The sequence below is a fragment of the Chiloscyllium punctatum genome, chromosome 28, assembly GCF_047496795.1.
Source record: "Chiloscyllium punctatum isolate Juve2018m chromosome 28, sChiPun1.3, whole genome shotgun sequence".
Taxonomy (NCBI): domain Eukaryota; kingdom Metazoa; phylum Chordata; class Chondrichthyes; order Orectolobiformes; family Hemiscylliidae; genus Chiloscyllium; species Chiloscyllium punctatum.
In genome coordinates, this window is record NC_092766.1 from 46,474,550 (window position 1) to 46,495,995 (window position 21,446).

The 21,446-nt window shown below is 39.4% G+C and overlaps 1 long non-coding RNA gene across 6 annotated transcripts in view; it reads right to left on the reverse strand.

Annotated features, from left to right (window-relative positions):
* The window catches only part of LOC140454069 (uncharacterized), a 38,328-nt gene that overhangs the window by 3,119 nt on the left and 13,763 nt on the right, over positions 1-21,446 (reverse strand). For 3 of the 6 annotated variants that reach the window (XR_011952596.1, XR_011952597.1, XR_011952598.1), the window contains one exon: positions 9-15,022. This is a non-coding gene — a long non-coding RNA (uncharacterized lncRNA). Of the gene's footprint in view, positions 1-7; positions 15,023-21,446 lie in introns of those variants that run through there. The other 3 variants (XR_011952600.1, XR_011952595.1, XR_011952599.1) reach the window with 3 other exon arrangements.

Below are 21,446 nucleotides of genomic sequence, written 5' to 3' on the forward strand. Positions count from 1 at the left end.
TAAAGTAAACATATGCCACTTCCAATTATTCATTAGTCAGCTCATTACCTACATTTGTTATTAAAAATTGCAATTCATCTAAATATTGGAATGACATTTGATCAAATTAAATTTCTAATTATTTTTCATTCGTGAATTGTTGGAGTTTTTTTTGTTTTCCATTCATCTATTCGTATTGAATGTAAATTTTATGTGCTTTGACAATAGCGGAGGGTGTTTATTTGAAATTTGTCTTTGCTTACCTCTCACTGATTTTACTTATTGCATATAGTTGCACAGTGGCTCAGTCATTAACAATGCTACCTCACAGTGCCAGTGATCTCGGTTTGATCCCATCCTTGGTGACTGTCTTTGTGTACTTTACCCATTCTCTCCAAGTCTATGTGACTTTGCTGTGGTTTCCTCCCACAATCCAAAGACGTGCAGGTTAGGTGAGCTGGCCATGCTAAACTGCACATTGTGTTCAGGGATGTGTATATTAGTCAGCAGTAAATGTAGAGGAGTATGGTTGGGAAAGTGTTTGGATGGGTTACTCTTTGGAGGGTCATTTTTTTCAACGAAATGACCTGTTACCACACTGTGCTAACAGGGATTCTACAATAGTTTAATTGTGTTTCTCTAAGCAATTCTAACTTTTTTAAAGTTGACTTTAGTTAATACCTTGAACACTTGATTATCAGTGTTCCTAAATCTTGTAAAATATCTCAATATTTTTAAAATCATTGCTCACACAAAACACTAAACATGAGGCCACACAAAGTTCTTCATGACCATCTAATTACTGTTCAGTGGAATAATCAGAATTGTTCCTGAGATCAATCCCCACTGCGACAGTAAGGATCTGGTTATCATTCCCTCCAATAAATGCAGAAGTTGTCCTCTGGTATTTCAGTTCAATAATTACACACGATACTGGTTGTTCAAAGCAGTGGTTATTCTTTATTATGAATGGCAAAGGATTCTAATGGAAGAGGTGTTCATATGTCCGAATGTGTTGTATGATCACAAACAGTTTTCAGTCCAAATATTGCACAAAAAAGTGTAAATTTGGTTTTGTTCAACTACTGAGGCTAACATTTTCAGTTCATGTCCATTACAAATATTTGGAGAAAGTGAGGAAAGCAGATGCTGAAGATCAGAGTCAAGAATGTGGTGCTGGAATAGCACAGAATGTCAGGCAGCATCTGAGGAGCAGGAGAAACCATGTTTCAGGCATAAGCCTTCATCGGGAATCTCCGGCTCCATGGATGCTGCCTGGTCTGCTGTGCTTTTCCACCACCACACTTTCGACATTAAAAAAAATTTGCTTATTTGGAGCAAATACTCTCTGTTTCCTCTATAATTTAAATTTACTGTGCTTTCTATTCACTCAAGTTCTCATTTTAATAGCTCCTCATTTTCGTCTTAATCTGATACAAATCTCAAAACTCCGGGCACAATAAAAGCGATATGAATTATTAACTAGCATCTGGACAAGAGAACCAATGAACAGCTACATAGACCTCTTGAACAACAAAGATATTAGAATTAAAAAAGCAATGCCTTCCAAAAAAATCTCTGTACATCTGTATCCTTTTTCAATTCAATAATCCTGCAAATAGCTGCAATATAATTGTCAGTTGATCTCTCTTAATGACTATCTAATCAATGTCATTGTAAACCACTGATAAAATTGAAACATTTTATTTGTTAAAATGCAAAGATTCATTCTCAATTCGTTATTACAACAATAAGTGAACCATATTTTATCTGTCCGCTAAGGTCAAGTGACCTGTGGCCCATAATTGAACATTCTAAATATTCCTACAGCTGGGGAAAGCAGAGCTAAAAAGGTCAAAGTAAAGGAAACAGTAGACAAAGTAACCAGCTCCAGAAAACAGTGGAAAGCCCGGTCAAAGAGCTCACAAAGGTTCGGGAGATCCTGTTACAACCAGCCCAAGAGCTGTGTTTTGGAGAGGTTGAAGCAGACTTCCTGGCACCTTGACTTCCAGCCAGTGCCTGAGCATTAGACACCTCACTTGAGAATGACGACAAGTGAAGGGTGTTTGCACGAAACACATTGAATGCTTAGAATCCAGAATTTTGGTAAAATGTTGTGAAACATTTCCCAGATCATGGAAATCAGCTCAACATTATTGAAATCAAAGTACTTGTAATGGTCTTCAAGACCATTAATTACTGGTCGGTGAAAAACACTTTGTACGTGCCTTATTGTGCTCAGGATGAATAATCATAGCAAACATCACAGTCTCACCAGATCCAAACATATGGAGGAGACACCTTATTATCATTTACACACTACATCTTTCCCAGACCCATGATGACATGTTATGACTACGTGTAACATGTATCGAGATGAAGCAAGTCCTGAATATAGGATTTATTTTCTGATAGATTTCCAATCCAAAAATTATGATAAAATGATATTGTGGTTCATTACATTGTCAACAGATCCCCATTAAATGTATTTATCCGTTTATTCAGAGACATTATTGAAACAAATACGTTGATAAATGCTGTTGACTGTATGCTTCTGTGAAAATAAATCTTCCTTATTGACTTATTTTCATTATAATTCTGACTCAAATGTCTAAATATTGATGATATGAAAAATTGCATGAATTAAATACAATGCAGAATTTGTTCTTGTTATATATTATATTTCTCCAGAAGACAAGTAGAGAAACCAAGGATAGAAGTCTTGAAGATCTGAGAATTGTGAATGACAAACCATTTCTGATCAACGTTCACTGAATGTCTAATGTCTTTCCATGTCATCACGCCAGAATTTGCATTCTCAGCTGACAGATTAAGAAATATCTAGTCAACATCAGAGCAAATCCATTTGGAAATATTGAATCATTTACTTTGCCAAAGTTCTAAAATTAATTATCAATTCATTGTCATTCCAAAAATCACACAGTAATTCAGTTTAGGTTTTGAAACAAACATCATCAAATTCACATTTTAATTTAATCCATTATTTCTTAGTGTCAATATTAAAAGAAGAATAATAGTTCTCTTATTCCAGGATAACGCAAACACAAACTAATTAATGATTCCCTATCCAACACTCACAGATAATATCTGTTCCCTTCTCATTTGAACGTTCACAGAAATCATTGGATTAATATTCGTCCTTACATATTAAGAGACGTCTGATTATTTTACACTCCAATAAATGCTGTTCATTTTTACACATGAGATTTCTAATCATTTTTAAGTTTGCTATGAAATGTTTTTAAGATTAATTGTTGCTTATATCTAATATTTAAGAATTGATCAAATCCAGTATATCCAGCTTTAAGTGTGAAATTAAGGCTCAGTAACGTAAACGTATTGCATTGTACAGAAACCAATGGTAGCGAATGGTGATTTTTATTTCAATACTTGAATCTTAGCTGATTTGCTGTTCTGGGAATGGCCTACCCCCACCTGCAATAGAATGGTCCATATTGGCTCATACAAAATGCCTGACAATCAAAAACACGCAGCCTACCTTAGAACTAAAATACAAGGTGTCAGGGGGTGATAAACGACACTAGCATTCTGTTTCAGCCTTAAATTAAAAGAAAGCACACTACCAATGGACCTACTCCAACGCCAGGACTACAGCATTCCAGAAATTTCTTGATAACAGCATGCCGACATACAGACAAATGACCAATCCTGATCCTCATAAATGAAAGGATAATTGTCCCAGTAAATGAATAAACAGCAGCTGCAGGGTGCAGCCCAGTTAACTCACTAAGCAGCTATCATGACAACAGAAAAGTTCATTTGTCAGATATAGTTATTATTTTACAGTTACTCAGAATATTAAACAAAGGTTCTAATTACAGATTCTTGAGTATAATAGGGGAAATTTGCAACATAAGTTTGATATATGTAACCAATGCCTCCTAAAAACATTATAGAAAAGCATTTAGCCAGAGATTTGAAGTTAGCTAGTTTTAGGAATTAACTTCACGGTATGATGTTGACTGCTCATTAATTATAAAGTCCTGACAGAAAGAGTAGCTGTATAATTTTACACAATATAACAAACTTTATAACTAAGTCATATTACTAATCTTATAGCAAGTAAGCTAAAATTAACTGTCTTTTCTATTTCTTTGTACTATATAATTAAGACAGTGAACGATATGAGGAGTAATTGGCTTTGATAAAATAAAATATAATGAATAGCAGAACTCAAAATGTCCCAACTGATAAGATATCCTGAGAGGCCTGAGGGAGTTCAGGAATAACTTTGGAATCTAAGTCAATAAGATGCATGGAATGATCCCAATAGGAATCTGGGGATGTCCATTAGAATGCCCATCTGCGATTATGTGTTTCAATTGGGTGGCTGGATGAGGAGGGAAGGGCTGTAATCACATTGCATGTGGCCATTGTGATGCAGAAAGTCCATAAAAATGCTGCTTTTTACTGTACATGTTACAGTGTGTTATGGATCTCCCTTCCGAGATTGATCTCGGGGGATGATCCCTTCATTAACTGATTGCTGCATGAGTAAACATGAGTAAACATCTTCCACATGCCTGAGCTCAGATTGCCTCCTGAGTCCTCATTCCCTGCCAGTGAAAACAATTCTACAGCTATGATGACATTTCAATTCAACACATACATTTATTGTGTGTGAAATGATTACATTCAGAGCGATATAATTTTCATGATAAAATTGCTTTACATTTACTTTTTTTGGTGTACAAGAAAACATTTCGATTATATCCATTTGTTCTTTTGTTCAACCAACACTAAGTTTTAAATTATTGTGAAGACTACAATGGGGGAAACGGGAACGAGTCTTCAGCTCAAATGTCATATGAAATCACTGTTTCCTTTTTTCAAACAAATTGCCCTACAAAATTATATTTATTTTCATTTCATTATAAGAAACAAAATTGCTCGGAAATGTTGACAATTCTCCTTTTCCTCCCATATTAGATGTCAGTGAACAATAATCACACAATTATGAGAATTCCTTTCCGTATCAAATGTCAGTGACCCTGTGTTTTGTTCACAATAATAGTCACTTTCATGGCCTAATTCTTTTCCTCCTAATTCTAAAATAAATCTCGAAACATTTATTGTGGTAAAAATTACATCAACAAAATTGACATGACTCTTCAATAAAACTATTGGAACCATATAAATCTTGCATTGCCTGCATTTTTAAACAAAATCATTTTTTTCAATTGCTGCTGAATGATTTTTTCACATCATACAGCTAAGTTTTATGCTTTAATTTTCAGTTTCTTAATCTTAATGAATATCCAATCAACATCAGAGCAAAGTGTTTTCAAAATAGTAAGTCAATTTATCTGTCAGGATTCTAAAAGCAATTATCAATTACAATAATTGCAAAGCAATTTAACATAGACTTGGTAAAAATGCAGTGTTTTTTTGAAAATTCCATTCATTATTTCTTGTTGTCAATGCTACTATATTAATACCTATTTGTTCAGGCCCATACACATACCAAACGACCAATAATATCCCTTACAAAATTCTTTGTAAATGTCTGATTTTTGCTCAGGTGAAATATAACAATTATCTCAGCCTTTGAAATTCAGAGAACTCCAATTCCTTTTCCCTGCGATATTACTCTTCATTTCTACATATTACTCAGTCTAATATCAAGATGAGATATCTCATTATTCTCAAATTCACGAATATATATTTTTAAAATCCATTTGTTGCTAATATATCTTATATCTAATAATTGTGCAATCCAGTAATGGCTACAAATGTGGAATTATGCTTCTGTACAATAAATACTGCAAGGACATTACAATGTACAATCTCTCAATCATTGTGAATATTGTATTTATTTTAAACTTGGAAACATTTTTGAATTGATTTGATTATAATTTACTTTGATTCTGACACTTACTGTATATCCAATCACAATATCAGTAGATTATTTGGAGGTCTCATCGTCCATTCCAATAATCACAGTATCTGCTATATACTTTCTTCTAGTTACTCATAGCAAAATGTATCTAATTCCACTCAATCAATATTCCTCAGAAAATATTTGAGAATGTTGCAGTCATAAAGCTGAAATATACAAAGTCATGATAGTCATTAATTTTCTCTTGTTCTGTAGATCTTAGTTAAAACAACACAGAATTTTATGTTCCAGTGCTATAAATATGAGAAAAGATCAATTACTTCTTCAGTAAAATAAACAAATGTCACTTGCTATTATTTATCAATTTTTAATTACTGGTCAGTTTATGAATTGTGTGAGATTTGTTTTTAGCTTTCCAGTCATCTATTTATATTGAATGTGACATTGAAATGGTGTGAAAATATCAGGGTGTGTTCACTTGAAAGTTCAATTTGCATATCTCTCACTTATGCCATTGATTGCATGATGGTTTAAGAACGTTTCATTCAGCAATCCTCGTAAATATCAAAAACTGTCTGATTTTAAATCAGATCATTCGCACCCAATTATCACTCTGTTCCTAATTCATGCAAATACCTCAATTTTATCGAACCCAATGTTCACACTGAACAATACACATAAAGCAACACAAAGACTTCCATCACCATCTGATTATTGTTCAGTAGAATAACCTGAGTAAGTACCTTATTGCTCCTGAAACCAATGACAACAGTAAGCATTTGTTTACTATTCCATGCAACAAGTGGAACTGATATCTTCTATTTCAGTTCAGTAGTTAAAGATGATTTATGTTGTTTAAAACAATGCTTCTACTTTATCACGGATATTGACTGTAATACAATCATGCAAACAACAAACGTTTTGTCATTCTAAAAATCTTTAAGATTACTTATTTTAAATTTGTGTGCAAGAGATATTTCAAATTACAACCGTTTTTGTTGTATAATTCAGCAAACCTAAGTTTTGAATTTGGGAAAGTTTCCATTTTTGCAAAATGGAAGTAGTTTTCAGTTTATATAACACAGTAAATGACTGGGTTTTTTTTTTCCAAATCACGTGCTTTGCAAAATGATTATTGGTTTCATTTAATTGTAAGAAAAGAACTGTTTTGAACATGTTAATTCTTTGTCTTTTCTATTCCAACATTATTCATCACTGTACAATAATGAACAATTATTATAATTCCTTTATGTACCAAATGTCATTGACTGTATCATTTGTTCACTTTCATGCTCACTTTCATTATCTATTAACTTTCTTCCAAATTCTGGCAAAAATGTCTGAATTCTGACCATAATATTTATCATCTAAATTAAAATAACATGTCTCTATGATGAAACCATTTGATAGAAATTTATATTTCTTGTGTTACCTTCAGTTTTTAGTAAAGAAAGAAAAAAATTTCTATAATCACTGAATGGCTCATTTTTTCTTCAATTCATAAAGCTAGTTACTATATTTTATTCCACAATTTACCAATTTTAATAAATATCCAATCAACATAACAGCAAATATTTTGAAATATTGAATCATTTTAATTGCTCATATAGCAACATTATCAAGTCATTGTCATGGTAATAATCGTGCAATTATTTAAGAAAGTCTTTTGAACAAGTAAAGTGAGATTCACATTTTAATTTAACCAATTGTTTCTGAGTACCAACATTGCAATATGAAACTTTATTTTCAGGTCAAGTTTCCCACAGTGGATCTAAGGACTTCCCATCCAACATTAATTGTGAATGTCTAATGTTTGCTTATTTGAATGATCTCCGTAATCACAGAATTTAAATTCACAGACCTGCAATTACTTTTCATTGCAATAATTCCTGTTTGTTTGCACATATTCCTCAGTCACATAGCAAAACGAGATTTCTCATTATTTCTAAATTCATTGATCGAATTTTATAATTCAGTTGTTGCTCATACCTAATAATTATTCAATCCAGTACGTGCTGTAAACGTGGAATTATGGCTCTTTACATGAATAACTAATATAGTGTGCAATCTCTCAATCATTGTTAATATTAATTCTTATTTTACCCGCAGAAACATAATTGAATTCATTTAAATATATTTCACTTTGATGCGAACATTTACTGTATTTCTAATCATCATAAGATTGAAGTATTTTTCATGACACAAAATCATGTATAATTCCTGCGTTTTGTTAAGTCAAATGAAAAAGAATCAACATTTCTGTATTGTTTCATTAAACAATGACAATGGATTTTGAATTTTTCAAAGTTGAGCATTTTTGCAAAGATGGGATGTTGTCTTCAGCTGAATAATCACATTGAATGACTAATTCACAGAATCTGCTGTTTATTCTCTTTGAGTTCCCAAGAAACCAAATTAACTAATTCTGCTAGTTCTAAATTCCTGGAAAGTATTTGATATTGTTGCAGTCTTAAAGATGAAGAAGTCAATGTGATTGTACTGATTTCTTTTATTGGGAAGAGCTTAATTCAAACATTTCAGGCACATAAATTGTTATTCTGCAGTGTTACAAAGATGAAAAGCAAGTCAATTTCGTCATCAGTGAAATAAACAAATGTCACTTCCCGTTATTCATTAGTTAGCTCATTCCCAAATTTGTATTTAAACAATGCAATTCACCTGAATATTGTTGTTCCCTTTGATCATATTAATTTTCTAATTATTGTTCATTCATGATTTGTCAGGGATTTCTATTTTTTGTTTTCGATTCACCTATACATATTGAATGTAAGATTGATACGCTTTGGCGACATCAGAGAGTGTTCATTTGAAATTTGACTTTGCACGTCTCTCACTTATCTCACTTCTTGCATGGGGTTAGGCATTGAGAACAGAGGATCAGTGGTTAGCACTCGTGTCTTACAGTGTTATGCACTTGGGTTTGATTCCATCCTCGGCCACATGTTTTTGTGGAGTTTGCATATTCTGGTTAACTCCCACAATCCAAAGATATGCAGGTTAGGTACATTGACCATGCTAAGCTGCATGTTCTGTTCAGGGATGTGTAGGTTATGTGCATTAGTCAGGGGTAAATGTCCAGTAATCGGAGAGCAGAATGGTGCTGAGTGGATTATTCTTTGGAACGTCAGTGTAGATTTGTTGGGCCAAATGGCCTGTTTCCACACAGTAGGGATTCCATAAACTTAGAATTGTGTTTTGCTAAACAAAACTGACAATTTTTTAAAATGTTGCATTTAAAACTTATCTTTAACTGTCAATTGTCAATCTTGTAAAATATCTCAATGTTACTGAAATCAACGTTCACACAAAACACTGCACATAAAGCCGCACAAAGCTCTTCATGACCATCTAAGTACTGTTCAGTGGAATAATCACAGTAAAATGTTATTGTTTCTGAGATCAATCACCATTATCACATAAAGGATCTGGTTATCATTCCCTCCAATAAATGCAATTGTTGTCCTCTGGTATTTCAGTTCAGTAGTTATACACCATACTGGTTGTTCAAAGCATGGTTATACTTTATTATGAATGGCCAAGGGTTCTAACGGCAAGAGGTGTTGTTTGATCTGATTTGTTGCATGTTCTCAAACAGGTTTTCACTATAAATATTGCAAAAAATGTGTTAATTTGGTCTTGTTCAACTGCTGACGCGAACATTTTCAGTTCGTGTTCATTTAACATAGTTGGAGAAAGTGAGGAAAGCTGTAGCATTGGAAAAGGGCAGGCACATCCAAAGAGCAGGTGTATCAACCTGTTGGGCATTAGGCCATCATCAGAAAAGATTCCTGACGAAGGGCTCATTCCCAAAACGTTGATTCTGCTTCTCCTCGAATGCTGCCTGACCTGCTGTGCTTTTCCGGCACCACTCTCTTTTGACATTAGAAATATTTGACTGAATATTCAGAGATAATACTAAAAGTTGCCTCTGTCAATTTAATTTACTGTGCTTTCTATTCACTGAAGTTTTCATGTTAATTCTTCCTCTTTTTCTTCTTAAATCTGATGCAAATTTCAAAATACGAACACATTTGCATTCACATGAATTATAAATTTGATTTCTCTTCAAGAAAACCAGTGAAAGGCGATATAGAATTCTTGAAAAGCCTACACATTTGAATGAAAAAGCAATTCCTTCCAAAAAATGTTTGCACATCTGAATCTTTCTTTCAATTCAATAATCCTGCAAATAGTTTATAATTGTCAGTTGATCTCTCTGAATGAGTACCTAATCAATGTCAATGTAACCAGCTGAAACATTAACATCAGATTGATAACTGGGTGTTAAAGACCTTATTTGAAGTGAACAAATGTCTGGAATTTACTTGAATTCCACCAGAAAACATTCTTGAATCATAATACAAGAAATGAGATATGTGAGAGATGTGCAAACCTTATTTTTAAATGATAAACTCCAATATTTTCAAAGCATTTCAATCTTACGGTCAAAATGAACAGGTGAATGGAAAAATCAAAACAAGTATCTGACAATTCATAAACTGAACAACAATTACAAATTCACTTTGATCAAAGGACAGAGTAATATTTAGATGAATCACAACATTTAGTTACAAAGTAGGCAATCAGCTGACTGACAAGTAATAGATGGTAGAGTTTGTTAGTTTACTGAAGAAGGTATCAACTTTATTTCAAATTTATAGCATGAGAGAACAATGTTTAATGTGTTTCAATTGTTTGGACTTGCCCCTTTGTAACAAAAAAAAATCAATCTAATTACTTAGACATCGTAATCTTGAATTCTGCAACATTTTCAAATATTCTCCAGGAATTTATAAGCGACAGAATTCGATACAGATATCCCCACTATCCGAAATTAAAGCATTATTATGAAACCTTACATAATCTGAAAAGGCGTTAGTCGAAGAAGCATTAATTTATATGGGAAACATGTCCCCTTTTTTCGTAAAAGTGAAAATCCTCTTCATATTTCTTTCAGTTAGAGAAAACAGGGACAGATGAAAGTCTTTTGTAAAAGCAAAGTGGCTAAAGCGAATTTTCCAACACATATTTCTTGGTAACCTGGTAATCTGATAAGTATCAGATTTTGTGATTATTGATATAATAGATAAAAGCAGATCTAATGTTGGATTGAATAGCAATTCAGTCTGTGCTCAGGTACTCTCTAATCTCCATTCAGATAGCTCTTGATATATTTGTGGTGAAGGTGTGAGTTGAAACCTTCCCTCGGGTTTAGTAATAGAGATACTACCACAGCTCCATAAGCTCCTTTCATAATGTTCCCACTCAGGACGGTAGGACTGCAATATTGTGTCTCATTGTAGTTTCTCAAATGAAAACTAATCAGCTGTTTATTGTTGTAATTTGAATGGGAATTAATTAGGTAGTTTCTGTGTGTAATGAACTGGAAATTAAACAATATTTTAAAATAAGAATAGAATAAATGAATAATACTGTTAAATAAACAGGAATCTCATGACAATTCTTTAAAATACAAATTGACAAAACTGCGTGATCATTGCATGGGACAAGGACTGCACAAAACACTACATAGGACAAACAGGAAGACAGCTAACGATCCGTATCCATGAACACCAACTAGCCACGAAACGACACGACCAGCTATCTTTAGTAGCCACACACACAAATGACAAGCAACATGAATTCGACTGGGACAACACTACCATTATAGGGCAAGCCAAACAGAGAACAGCCAGGGAATTCCTAGAGGCATGGCACTCATCCACAGACTCTATGAACAAACACATCGACCTGGACCCAATATACCAGCCACTACAGCGGACAGCTGGAACTGACAACCGGAAGCAGCAGAGACAGGCCACTATAAATGCCGGAGGAAACGGCACAGAAGCACTTCACAGGAGGCTCCCAAGCACTGAGGATGTCACCTCAACAGGGGACGAAACGTTTGCAAGACAAATTCCCAGCTCGGCAAACAGAACCACAACAATGAGCACCCGAGCTACAAGTCTTCTCCCAAATGTTGAACATCCAGGATTAGTCCTTGTGGGCATTCCTGCAGTAATACAAGACAGCATTCCATGATGAGAGTTAAACCCGGGTGGCAGGAGAGGGAGCCACTGACCATGAGCAGGTTTGTTCAGTCAGTAACAGTGTGTTAGACATGGAGGTGAAGTGAGCAGTGAGGGGAAATGTAACAACAAGCTGCCGATGGGTAACTTTCATTGGAACAGGAGGAGGCCATTCAGCCCCTCAACTCTGCTCTGCCATTCATGATGATCATAGCTGATGTGTGACCTAATGTACAACTTTCAAAACCGTCTAATTTCATCAATAAACTCCTCTGAAACACACAAGATGAGTTTTGGAAAACTAAACATCTGCAAATGCTGGGAAATCAGAAATTGCTAGAAAATTTCAGTAGGTCTGGCAGCATCTGTGGAGAGTGAACCGTTCCTGTCCAGTGATCAGTCAGGTGACCAGCTGTAGCTGACCATTCTGTTGTTTCTGTAACACTGGAACAGGCTCTGGTGCGAGGGGAATGCGATTGTCGATAACAAACGAGAAAACAGGAGGACGTACTCAATTAGAATTAGGAATTCTCTTACCCCTACCAGTGGGACACCCACCGACACAGTCACACTGCAGAGAGGCTGTTCACCTGCCCCACGTATGGGAAGGGATTTACTCGATCTTACAATCTGCTGAGGCACCAGAGATAGCACAGTGGATTTAGACCCTTCACCTGCTCCATGTGTGAGAAAGGATTCATTCAAATCTCTCACCAGCAGAGACATTAGTGCATTCCCACTGGGGAGAGGCCTTTCACCTACTCAGTGTGTGGGAAAGGATTCACTCAGTCCTCTGATCTGCTTAAACACCAGCGAGCTCACTCTGGGGAAAGGTCATTCACTTGTTCCCAGTGTGGGGGGAGATTCACTCAAATGCAGCACCTGTGGAGTCCCCAGTGAGCCCACATTGGGGGAGAGGCCATTCAGATGGTCGCATGTGAGAGAGGATTCAGTGATTCATCCTGCCCCACTGAGACCCCAGCGTGTTCACACTGGGTAGGAGCTGTTCACCCCTCTGTGTGACACGGGATTTGCTGCATCTTCAACACGATTGAGAGCCCAGTGAGTGCTCACAGGGACGTGGTCATCCACCTGCTCCGTGTGGACTGCAGGACTCTGATTCTGATGTTACTGTCCATCAGAGTCAGGAGTGGACCTTGTACATGATGACACTGTTGGAGTATTGATGTCGTTGTTAACCACATTAACTGGGCTGGAGGTGACTGAACTTACATTGCCACTTTCTGAACCTCAGGATGTCTCTCTGAGCAGTAAGTCTCCACAAACAGCAATGCGACAATGAGCAGGGATCATCCATTTTGATTTAAATTGTGATTGTAGCACGGCTACTTCACAGCACCAGGTACAAGGTTGGAGTCCAGCCTTGGTCAACGGCCTGTGTGGAGTCCCCACATTCTCCCCGTGATAGTGTGGGTCCCCTCCAGGTGCTCTGGTTTCCCCACAGTCCAAAGATGTGCAGGTTAGGTGGATCAGTTGTGCTAAATTGTCCAGTGTCCAGGATTGTGCAGAATAGGTGCATCATGGGAAATGCAGTGTTACACTGTTAGAGTGCTCTGGGCGTGATGTTCTTTTGATGGTCGGTGGTGTCTGATGGGCCACTGCTCTCCTTCCACACTGTAGGGATTTTATTCTATGATTGAGGATAAAGGCTACACAGCAGGGTGTCCTTGGAGAAGGAGCATGTAGTGTGGATCAATGCTCTCGATGGGCACTGCAGGGGATATAGTGCTTTATCTCCACCGCTACCCCCTCCCCACAACTCTACTTTGATTTAGTCCCTTCTCACTCTGTCACTTGTAATGGTTTGCTTGACCCGTAATAGGCTTTGTTTGGAAATATTCAATTGGTTACACAAATGGTTTACTGCTGGTGATTATATGTGTAGATTAGAGTGGTGCTGGAAAAGGACAGCAGGTCAGGCAGGATCCGAGGAGCTGGAAAATCAACGTTTTGGCGAGAGGCCTTTTCCAGCACCACTCTAACCTAGGCTCTGGTTTCCAGCATCTGCGGTCCTCACTTTTGCACTGCTGGAGATTATAGGTTAACCAAAAGCACAATGGCAGAATGATAATTTTGATGGTGGGAAGGTTGCTGTACTCACATTTCTGGGTCAGAGAAATGGGGAAAAAGAACGCTTCACACCTCACAGAATGACAACTGAAAAGCAGTTAAATCAAACCAAAGGTTCAGACAGGGAGGGAATATTTCCCTGGAGTTTGAGTAGCTGGAAAGTGATGGTGTCTGGGAATAGACAGGATTTTGTTTTACAGGAGGTTGAAAGCGTTAAAACTGTTATATTCAGACAGTTTACGTTATTTTCTTTCATTTTATTTGCTGTGCAAAAAGCTTTTGCAACATTTTAAAGCCAAAATTTAGAAACCTTGTGTTAAAGATAAATGTTAAATAAAATCCATCAAACCATCCCTCACTGAAAACTGATGTGGAAGTGCAATCTCCTGGAGAATCCCTGCCCACTTCTTCCTACCCGGGCTCCATGGTTATATACATACCTGGGAGATAGCAGCAGGAGGAGACCATTCAGCCTTTCAATCCTGCTCCACCATTCAATGGGAAACAGCTGACCATCCAGCTCAGTCTCCTGTTCCTGCTGTGTTCAAATCCCCTTTCATGACTTTACCTTGAAGAACTATATTTCAGTCCTCCTTTAGCCTCACTGCCTTTTGTTCCATTGGCGTTGTGGTGTTACTGTGTGGATGTAGGCAGGGGTAATGTGATGGTGCTGCCTCCTGGAGGATGCACTCAGCCTCCCTCATCATCCTGCAGTAACATCAATTGGGTTTCAGCAACTAGGGATAGAACCCATTTCCAGGATATGGGCATCACTGGCTCAGCCAGCATTTATTCCCCATCTCTCGTTACCCTTCAGAAGATGGTAGTGAGCTGCTGTCTTCAACCATTCACAGTCCATTTGGCGCAGAGAGACCGACAATGCTGGGAGGGAGAGTGTTGCAGGATTTTGGCCGAGTGATTCTCCATCTTTGGTTCATCAAATACTGGTTAACTTAATCACAATCTGCATGTGATTTTGAGATTTCAGTCTGCAAATCTTCACCATCTAGCACCCTGTCTAAAGGAATATGTACAGATTAGAAATTCAGAACAGACAATTCTAGTTTCTCTGGAATATCTTTTTCCCCTTTCTCCCCCCAAAGCTGTAACCCTCCAGCCCACTTACTCTCTCCTACCATTCTGACTCTGCTACCCCCTAAAGTACACCCTCCCCATTCTCATGGAGTTGTTGATAAACAGGTCTCTGCCACCACTTCCCGTGCCTGGTTAGAGTCTGCACACTTTCTGGGTTCACTTCCTTTCACTTCAGTTGCTGCAAGTCAATAATGTAACAGCAGAATGAAACAAAAGGAAACAGAAAGGGAGGTGGCAGATCCTGGACAGAAGAGGAACCTTCAGGCTGGGAGAATGGGTCAGATTCTTCCTTGTTTCCCATTGGTCAATTCCCACTGTTATGACAAGTTGCGAATGGAACTTGGTCCCATCTAGGCGTAGTGTCACTTTGACCCCCCCAACAGATCAATATTATAGGCAGATGCGTCCCTTCTCCAGCCATTCACAGTGTGAAATGCTTTCTGCTAGTTACCCCAAAGAACATGCTCCAAAACCCGTCCACATTCTGTCCATGTACATGGCTGGGTTTCCCCACACACGTGTGGTCCCTGCCTCAGGGCTTGTGGGAGTTGTAGTCCCCATGAAGCCTCTGGGGACCTGCCCCTGGAAAGTGAAAGAAAGTGTGGGCTGGAGGGTGTTGTCTATAGGATATCTATTCAGACACACAGGACATGTGGGCTGTCACTGGGATTTACTGAGACATCCACTTAGACACCCGGACTTCTGACGTAAGGAATATACATTCAGCCAATTGTGGGGTGGGGAGGGTAATAATGGGCAGCAGATTTTAAGCAGAGGTGGCTCAGTGGCGAGCACTGCTGCCTCACAGCGTCAGGGACCCGGGTTTGATTCCAGCGTTAGGCAACTGTGTGGAGTTTACACATTCTCCCCATGTCTGCATGGTTTTGTTCGGTGCTCCAGTTTCCTCCCACAGTCCAAAGATGTGCAGGTTAGGTGGATTGGTCAGGCCAAATTGCTCACAGGGTCCATGCATGTGCTGGTTAGGCAATTAGCCACGGGAAATGCAGGGTTACAGGGAATGGGTGGGTCTGAATGGGATGCTCATCATAGGGTTGGTGTGGATTAGATGGATGAATACCCTGTTTCTGCACTATAGGGACTCTATTCTATTCTCATGAGGAAGAATGTACTTATCTCGATGTGTTGTGAATCTGTGGAATTCCCTTTTCAAAATGCGGTGGATGCCAGGACAATGAGCCAATTTAATGAAGAGATACAGTTGTTGAATTTGCAATGGGTTGAAGGGTGAGAGAGAGCTGGTGGGAAAATCCAGTTGAGACAGAGGTGAGCTCAATCATCACTGTATTAAATGGTGGAGCTGGTTCGAAGGGCTGCATTGCCTCTCCTGTGCCCAGTGCTTATCTTCTTACGGTAATAACCAGAAAGATGAATCCAAAACTCACCATCTTCACTAAAGGAGATCTTCAGAAACAGCAGGATAGTCAGGTGGATTAGTGTTCCAAACTTAGATAGTGAGGAAGCGTGTAGGAGATAATGATTTTGCAATTTTAAACTGAGGGGAGACAGTGATTTATGATTTTAGACCTTGTGTTGTGAATATCTATCCTGTACTTTATTACAAAGCCAAGGTGGTCGCTGACAATGAAACCCAAAACTCCCAGGAAACATTGTCTCACCTCATAATCTGATAAAAAGACTTGTGATAAGTCTGATAGAATTTAGAACACAGATGGAAAGCGGGAAGATTAAATCCAATCCCAAGATCCTGTGCTTAAACAAAGGAGACTACAATAGGATGAGGCAGGAGTTGGCTAATGCAGACTGGAAGCAAAGACTTTACTGTGGGACAGTTCTCAGACAGTGGAGGAATATCAAAGTAATTTTTCAAATTTCTCAGCAAAAGTATATATCAGTGAAAAGGAAGGACTGTAGGAAAAGGAGTAATCTGCCATGTCTAAGGCAATAAGGGAGTCTATGAAATTGAAGTAGAAGGCATACAAATTGGCAAAGACCAAGGATAAATTCAGAGATTTTAAAACCTCAAAGATCAACAGAAAGCATGATGGATTTGGGGATAAAAAGTGATGAGTAGCTATCCCCAGGGACAGAATAGCAGTTTACACTGCTCGAGGGGAACCTATTGTGTGGGGAACACATGGCCTCTGTAATTGTTGAAGCACGTAACTGTTACCAGAGAGATAATCCTGATCAAGTTAAAAATCACAGCACACTCCAAAAGCTTGTACTTCCAAATAAACCTGTTGGACTATAACCTGGTGTTGCGTGATTTTTAACTTTGTCCACCCCACCCCAACCCTGGCTCCTGCACATCAGCATCCTGATAGAGAGCCCCACGGAAACTGAACTGCCTGTCAGGTACTTGAGGGAGCCACGGGGGCGTTGGGGGGGCGGGGGTGGTTAACCACAAAGTACTGAACTGACCTCGACTTTCTAACTGCCGTTGCCATGGAGATAATACTGAGAGACAGTCTCTATTCAAGGTCCCAAACCACAAAGGTTTAAGAATGGGAGTGGCACATCGGACAGGCAGGGAGTTACCTGATGCTGCCTGGAGGTGTTTTGCATGTACACTATCCATGTAACTGCCATGTTTCATCAATAAAAGACTCAAAGAAGACCTCTCAGAGTTCTGTGCCTGGTTATTCCTATCCAGCAGGGTTCAGGAAGATGAGCACACAGCAGTCAGGCTTCACAGTGGAGGATACGAAGAACATGCCAGTAATTGATAAGGAGACTAAGGAAGGTGAGGACCAAGAAACAATCATTATCACGAAAGAGTTAGAGCTGGGCAAGCTAATGGAGCTAAAGGTAAACAAGTCTCATTGCCCTGATGGAATACATACCATGATACCAACAGAATTAGGGGGAGAAATAGCAAATGCACTTAGAGTTATAGCATCCTGCAGCAGAGACAGGCCCTTTGGCCCAAACTGGCCCATGCCAATCAGAATGTCCATTCACACTAACCCCATTTCCCTGCACTTGGCCCATCTGCTTCTGAAACTTTCCTATCCATGCATTTGTCCAAATGTCTTTTACTTGTTGTTAATATACCCACCTCAACCACTTCCACTGGCAGCTCATTCCATATACATACCACCTTTGTGTAGAACAGTTGCCCCTCAGTTTCCCATGTATTCTTTCTCCTCTAACTTTAACCTGATGCCCTCCAACACTTGAGTCCCTGGGAAAAAGACCGAGTTCATTCACCTTACCCATGCCTCTCATGGTCTTATACACTTCTATAAAATAATCCCCCGCAGTTTCCTCTGCTCTAAACAAAAAAGTCCTCACTTGTCCAACCTCTCCCTGTACCTCAGACTCCTGAGTCCTGGCATCATCCTTGTAAATTTCTTCTTCACCTTTCCAGTTGAATAACTGAAACCTACACTGCATTCATCACATTTCCCGTGTTTCCCTACGGCGCTGGAACCGATGTGACAACACCAATGGATTACATAATTCACTCCATTACAACAATCCCATTTTCATAGATTTTTCCACGATGCAGGAATCCTTTGGTCTTTCTGGTTTCATGGCTAATTGTCCTCATACAAAACCAATTCTGTGGCTTGACTATTCCAGGGAAATGTGCCATGATTTTTTAGACTTTCAAAAACCAAGTCCCCACACTAACATGGACTTCACTGTCTCAGTACTTTTCCAGTCACACTGACATTTGAAATATTCACCCACGGACAGAATACACACCTTTCCTTCCAGATGAAAAGGCCAATGATATTCAGATCGGCACGGATCAAGTAACATGAAGTTCAATTTGAATTTCTCAACTGCAAATCCCCCCTTTCAATACTCTATAACAGAGAAAACAGAAAGTGCTGGAGATCCTCAGCAGGTCTGGCAGCATCTGAAATGGTGACAGATGCAGGAAACATTGCAGCCTTGAAGAAGTGTTGAGATGATCACACCAGGCATGTGTGCTTGATGACCATTATGGATAAGATGGGGACAGGGATCCCTTTCTGGAAGGGCCTTGGTGAGAACCACACCTGGAGTACTGTATACACCTTTGTTCCCCTTTTCCAAGGAAGGCTCTCCTGGTTATTGAGAGTGTGTAAAGGAGGATCACCAGATGAGTCCTGGGATGGGAAGATAGTTAAGGACTGCAGATGCTGGAAGTCAGAGTCTGTACAAAGTGGACCTGGGGAGGTGCAGCAGGTCAGGCAGCATCAGAGGAGAAGGAAGGTTGATGTTTTGGGTCAGGACCCTTTGTCAGTCTTGATAAATAGCCCTGACCCGAAACGTCACCTTTCCAGCCCCATCGTATTCATGCTGGTCATCAAGCACCTATTTATGCTAGTTCCACGTTCTGGCACTCAGCATGTAACCAATATTGTAGTGCTTGGTGTGATCATCTAAACACTTCAAAGCTGCAATGTTTCCTGCATCTGTCACCATTTCAGATGCTGATAGACTTGCTGAGGATCTCCAGCGCTTTTTGTTTTTATTGCAGATTTCCACCATTTTGCTGAAGCACAGAGTCATCGACATGTACAAAGCTCCAGATTTTGTTGACTCACCTTCCTGGGATGTCAGGACTGATGGATGAAGAGGGACTCAATCTTCGTTTAATCCTCCTTTCCTTTGGCTTTCTGAGCCGCTAACTACATTAGTGGGCGGCACAGTGGTTAGCACTGCTGCCTCACAGCACCAGAGACCCGTGTTCAATTCTCGCCTCAGGTGACTGACTGTGTGGAGTTTGCACGTTCTCCCTGTGTCTGCGTGGGTTTCCTCCGGGTGCTCCAGTTTCCTCCCACAGTCACAAAGATGTGCAGGTCAGGTGAATTGGCCATGCTAAATTGCCCGTAGTGTTAGGTAAGGGGTAGATGTAGATGTAGGGGTATGGGTGGGTTACGCTTCGGCGGGGCGGTGTGGACTTGTTGGGCCGAAGGGCCTGTTTCCACACTGCAAGTAATCTAATCTAATCTAAAAATCACTAATATTCTACCTCCCATTCCCTGTCCTGAATCTGACCCATCTAAGCCTACACTTTAGTTCCCATTCCCCTGCCAGACTAGTTACAAACTCACCAATAGAACTGGCAAAAGTCCCAACGGATGTGTCTCAGCTCTGCCCGGGGGTAACCGGTCAGGCTGGTACAGGTCCGTCCCCGAAACGGTCCCAGTGCCTGAAGAATCATAACCCTTCTCTGGTTACACCATTACTCCAGCCACACATCCAGCTGATCTACCTTCTCATTCCTGCTCTCATTAGCACATGGCACTGGGAGTAAGTCTGACATTATTACATTTCAGGAGCTACATTTTAATGTATCTCTGCTCTCCCTATATCCAGCTTTCAGGCCCTCATCCCTCTGTTTAGCGATGTTGTTGGTATCTGTGTGTTGCACGACAACGGCCTGTTTACCCTCCAGCTCCAGAATGTCCTGCAGCCACTCCATGATATCATGGATCTTGGCACCAGGGAGATTACATCCCATCCTGGATTCATGTCTGTGGGCACAGAAGTGCCAGGCTGTACCCCTGATTATTGAATCCCCTGTCATTATAACCCTGCCACTATCATTCCTCTTGGTCTCATCAGCAGAGCTCTCGGTGGTGTCATTAACCTGGCTGATGCTGATTTCCCGAGAAGCCACCCCACCATTCCTGCCCTTACAGAATCCCAAGCGGTATACAGTATCTGTATGAGAAGGGGATAACAACAGGGGACTCCTGTACTCACTTCCTGAGCCTTTTACTCGATCTGATGTTCACCCATTCCCTTTCTGCCTGTGTAACCCTCACCTGCAGTGTGACTAACTCACTAAACGTGCTGTCCATAACATTCTCAGTATTGCAGATGCTCCACAGTGAGTCCACTCCCAGCTCCAGCTCTGAAAAGCAGTTTCCCAGTAGCTGCAGATGGGAACCCTTCCTGCACACATAGCCGTCAGGGACACTGGAAGCGGCCCTTATTTCCCACATTGTACAAGAGGAGCACACCACAGGTCTGAGGGCTCCTGTCACAACGTCTCTCTACATTCATCTAGTTACTCCCATTAAGAGAATTTAAATGAGTGAGTAACCTTCCTTCACTTCAAACATGTCCATTATAATAACAAAAAAATATCTTTACTTAAGCTGATATGTCACACTTTAAAAACTTAAATACTCCACAGGTATCACTGACAAATTGGCTATTCCCATTGGGACTGTGAATTTCTGAAAGGCCTGAACTAAAACGGAGTTTCAGCTTCACCTTCTCCCTGTCTCACCTCACTATTTACACCCAACTGCAAAACACTCTCATTGAGCCAAGCAGCCCTCACAGTGCAGCCCTGTCATTTTCATTGTCTGCTCACACCTACACTGCCCTCAGCCTCCTGTACTGTTCCAATGCAC